Genomic DNA, 6,000 nt, shown 5'->3' on the forward strand with positions numbered 1-6,000 from the left:
AATACATGATATGAGATAACTTAAGTAATAATATGAGAATATGGTAAAAGTGAGTTTATGAGAAATGATATGAACTAAGTAAGCAAAGGAAAAGGTTACATAAATAATAAGAAGGTGAGTTGGGCAAGTACATAGTAGTATGATCAATTAAGTGATAATATGAACATATAGGATAAGATAGATGGGAAAGATTCATATGCTTAAATAAAATTATGATACATTAGTTGTATGATAAAAGCTATGGAGTGATATGAGAAGATTATAGGAGTTATATGGAATTGAATTAAGTAAATAGATTAATTTGTATATAAAATAAATAATAGAAGTAATATATATATGTTTATAAGTATAATATAGGTTATGTAATGTAAGTGCATACTAAGAAATAAAGAATAAGATAGATGATACGATATAAATTATATTATGAATTAGTGATGTAGGAATGCGATATAAATATGCAATAAATCTTATGTGTTATATGATAAATATAAACATATGAGAATAGGAGATAAGATAAGTGACTTGGTGATAGAAGTTATATGACCATGAATTATGTAAATATGAATAATTTAAGTGATATGTAGCTATGAGTACTTGAGTATGTATCTATGTGATGTGATACATGAGGTTATATGAAATATTATATTATATGATTATATGGGTATATGAAAAAAATATAGATTCATGTAAGTTATATAGAAATGAGTTGTGTAAACATGCTTGATATGTATGACATGTTTATAGGAACACATGAGAAGTGTTATATGCTATGAGATATATGAATATGAAATGATATGATATGAGAATTTACATGAACTACGTGATTACATGTATATGTAAATGAAGCTACGAGTTTATATGAATATGTGATATGTTTACATGAATATGAAAAAGGATATAAAAGATAATGCCCATGATATGTGTCATGAGAGCTAGGGTTATAGTTGGCATACCAAGAGTCGAGGGTCTACGCGGTCTTTCGGGACATATATGTATCCTTTGGAACATGTATGAGGTCTTTTGAGACACATAATTGGTCCTTGGAATATGTATATGGATCTAAAGGAATTTTCTACGTGGACCTTAGGGACATCTTATATGGCACTTCAGTGCATTTCTACGCGGCACTTAGGTGCAATTCTACGTGGCACTTCGGTGCATTTATACGAGCTGTGGTGACAACATTAGTGCACAGCCTCTATAGACTCACATATCTATAGTTCTCACATGTGTACATGGGCTAATAAAGAAGATGATATAAAAGAACCTTGTATGATATTATGTGCTTTGTTTGTAATCTTTATGGTGAAATGATATATGTGATATGATGGTGATGTGTATATAGCTTGGTTAAGAAGAATATGTACAAGAACATATGACTAAAAGATAAAGAAGAAAATAAGGCTATTAAAGAGATAATGAGAAATTTATTACATACGCTTTATATGTTTTGTGTTAAGAAATATGTTACCAGAATTATATGATGATATGGGTATTTCTTTGTGAAACAATATGCATAATGAGAATTATATGATGATGGTGTATATAGCTTTGTTTGGATGCATTTTATGGTTTATCATGATTACATGAAATGTGCATAATAGGAATTAGTTATGATATGCTATAGTCGGTGTGTTTATGCCTCACTAAGTCATAAACTTAGCGTGTGATTGTTTCACACGTAGGTTACAGAAGCGAGAATAGAAGCGAAGAAGAGCAAGACAAGTCAGCATCTCCCTTACAAAATTTCAGATCAGAAAATAGATGATTTAAATGTGTTTGGTTATTTTGAATATTGTTGGCATGCACTAATTGATTTAGCTAAATATGCTCTGATCGATTTTGGTTACTGTGGTCAATTTATGTAAATAAACCGCTTTTACTTTAATGAAAGTTTTAAATTTTCTTTGAATTTTGTCGAGAGTCAAAGTTTGAAAAGTCAATGTGATACCTCAGACTTGTATTCGGGTCGGGTACTGGTCTGAGGGTGTTACAAAAAATCTAACACATTCTTGTGAAATCATTAATAAAAGCAGCATAATATTGATTACCTGCTAACAAAGGAGTTCTTTGAGGCCCATAAATATTTGTGTGAATCAACTGCAACTTACAAGTGGCTCTCCATGCAGACTTTGGAAATGACTTATTGTTTTGCTTTCCAAACTGATAATCCTTACATGTCAATATGTAATCATCAAGTTCTAGAAGATCCATTGCCATGCTTTTGCACTTCATCTTCAATAACCCTTGATGATGATAGTGTCCTAGCCTTTTATGCCACAACATTGTGAGGCTTTCTTTTGCTAGAAAAGTCGATTGCTCCCCTGCATCGAATTGAGGGAAAAACTTCTCCCTGTCATCTTAACTTCAAACATTTTTTACCTGTAGCATCCTCTATCACACATATCTTCTCCATGAATTTCTCTTTGAATTCCTTCTCTACTGACTTGCATCTTTTTTTATGTCAAATAATTTTCTTTATTCTCAAATAAAAATAAAAAAAATAAAGGAAATTAAATTGAATAGTATAGGAGAGGTAGGGTTAATCTTGTAAGGACTAAGGAGACTGATGAATTTCTTCATCTTTGATTATGACCTAGGCGTGATTTGCTTGGAAAGTAAACAAGATGGGGGATTTGATGGTTTGAGAATTAAAAATAAAATTGAAAGAAAGATTGCAAAGAAATTAAATAACAAAAGTAATTAAATAAAATAAAGAAAGGTAAATTAAAGAAAATAAAATCTGAAAAATCAGTTGATTTAGGAAGCCTTGGGTAATAGTTCTAACTCAAATTCTTCGAATCATCAAAATAGATTTACCCTTCAGGATTTACGTCGATTACCACGTCAAGCATGAGAAATCCACGCCACTAAGTTGTATACCGAATACCCAACTCAATCTTCGATTTCGGTTTTGAAAATTAATCAAATCAAGGCAATCTTGATAATGATCAAGATACAAGCACATTTGCAACCAACTCGGACAAGATATTTCAATAATCACTTCCCCGATCTCAATTCCCACTTAACAATGCAATCTTGTTAAATTGTTTTCCTAGGAAGTCGAATGTGCTTTGAGCTGATCATTCCTCCCACATATATAATCACGACAATAATCAAGACAGAAGTCAATCTTTAGTTTTGAAAAAAAAAATATTTTATAAAAATAAGCATAGAGAATGAGAGAAAATTCTAAAGTTATTAAAGTGTTATTCAATTCTCTCATCAGAATTAAGTCATCGCTTTCACCCGCAGCTAAAAATGAAAATTAGCTAAGCATGACAAAAGTCATACTTAGTATTTTAAAAATAAAAACTTTGAAAGAAAAATAACAAGGAAAATAAAAGAATAAATTTAATAAAACTAAAAAGAAAGAAAGAACAAGATAATTTTGATGATTCGAGATATTGAATGATGAAAATGGCTTACCCGAGATGGGTATTTCTAGCCTTCTAAAACCCTAGAAATGCATAAAACAAATCAAATAAATTATAAAAGATAAATCCTAAAAATGTTTGAATTTAATTCTAAAAGATAAATCTAATTTCTTGAATTTGAATTGCTCAACCATCTGCATGTCTTCTAGAAGCTTGCTAACTGAACCTTCTAGAAGCTACTGACTAACTGCCACGACAACATTTCATGTCCAATTTCACGCCCACTGTTTCAGTCTTGATTTCAGAACAAAAAATGCATATTTTGGCCCTTTTTAGCACATTTTCCAGAAACTACCGTCCTTTCACAAAAAAACATGTAAAAACACCAAATTTAGTAGAAAACATGAACAAACAGCTAGCAATTAAACAAGAAAAGTTTCACAAAATAAATGTAACACCCCAACCCGTATCCGACTCGGATCCGAGTCCGAAGTGTTACATTGACTTTTCAAAAACCTTTACTTGTATAAAATAGTGAGTAATTTAAAATTTATTATTACTTATAACTTATTCAAAACCTTTACCGAACTATTCAGAGCTTATACAATGTATTATTTTGAATACATGCCAACTAGAACTTTATATATTAAAATACATATTATTCACCTTTCTTCTGATCTGGCCTTTGGTAAGGAGAACTGACCTGTCTTGCTCCACATTGCTCTTTACTCTTCTCACTTCGGTAACCTACGTGTGAAACAATCACACGCTAAGTCGATGACTTAGTGAGGCAATAAACCAAAATATAAACTATAGCTTGTAATCACGCATAAACAAATACTACTATCACTCATACCCTTATTCATGTTACAAATCCCTATAACACATATGCAATATATATCATTACGTATAAAAGCATATACTCACATATATTTCTCACTCATCATTTCCATCATTAGTCTTATTTCATTATCAATCTTATTATCGTTTATATCACTTAATACGTATCCTCTTATACCTAGCATTTTAACCAACATTTGCCTTATTTAATCATATAATCCACATATCATCATATAAATCATATAATATCATTCATAGCACAAAAACATACAAATCACATATAATATATTTATTGTTATATCTTTGTCTAGCCCATGTACATTTCTGAGAACTATAGATATATGAGTCTATAGAGGTTGTGCACTAATGTTGTCACCACAGCTCGTATAAATGCACCGAAGTGTCACGTAGAATTGCACCGTAGTGCCGCGTAGAAATGCACCGAAGTGCCATATAAGGTTGTCCCTAAGGACCACATATCATTCCTTAAGAATCATATACATATGCCAAGGATCAAGTATGTGTCTCAAAAGACCTCACACATGTTCCAAAGAATACATATATGTCCCGAAGGACCGCGTAGACCCTCGACTCTTGGCATGCCAACTATACCCTAGCTCTCATGACACATAACATGGGCATCATCATTTATGTCATTTCACATATATACTTTCATATCACATGTCATATAAGCTCATAGCTTCTTTTCATATTCTCGTAGGATCACATAGTTCATATCTTATATTTTGTTTTCTCATGTTCACATATATCATGTCATATGGCTCATATCTTTCTCATGTAGTCACATAGTTCACTTTCACATATGTTCATATATATACATCACATAGCGCATACTTATCATATCATTACATTCAAAAGCATGTTAACACATATAATCACGCATACATACAATTCATGTCATTTATATACATATAATCATATATTCATGCATTCTAACATAAGAAATAGACTTATCGCGAGTCTTGTTTCCATTCATCATACATCACTAAAATGCACTCACCTGAGCCTCACTAAGTTCCAATCCACTTTTATGATTTCATTTCTTTCGATCGAATCTTGACTTGATAATCGTTCCGGGACTTGTTCGTGCTCGATATATATATAATCATACATTGATACATATTAGTATCCAATTGATATATACTAATCTATCATGTCTTAGACCAAAAGAGAGGTATAATTCTATTTCTATTGAAGTGCATCGATGCATTCTACAGTGTATCGATGCATCCCTAAACATGTGCATCGATGCACTCCTATGCATCGATGCATTAATTGCATTCGATGTTTCCATTTTTAATAGGTGCATCGATGCACTTCTTGTGCATCGATACACTCTGAACAATTTCTGGAAATTTACCCTTGATGCATCGGTGCACCTTGAATGTGTATCGATGCACATAGCCCAGAATTCATTTTTAAGCCCGAAAATCTACTCAAATCAACTCAAATGCTTCATATTTCATCCTCTTTCATGTTCTCAACTCATATACATATGCTTAAACCAATTTATATCCATATAAACCATCTTTAACTTCAAAATTCTATTCCTCATATGTAACTCAAGAATTAAACATACTTTGCAATATGTTTTAATTCCAATTCTATGGCTTCTAACTTCTTAATTAGACCCTTACAAGTCAAATTTAACTTCCAACTCTAGTTATGAACTCTATTTCAAGATTTTACCCAAGAACCTCAAATCTTTAATCCCTCCTAACTCCATCATACTTTGATTTTAAGATATCTTAAGCTTTCCTTA

Source organism: Hibiscus syriacus, unplaced genomic scaffold (assembly GCF_006381635.1).
Source record: "Hibiscus syriacus cultivar Baekdansim isolate YM2019G1 unplaced genomic scaffold, ASM638163v2 tig00110991_pilon, whole genome shotgun sequence".
Lineage (NCBI taxonomy): Eukaryota > Viridiplantae > Streptophyta > Magnoliopsida > Malvales > Malvaceae > Hibiscus > Hibiscus syriacus.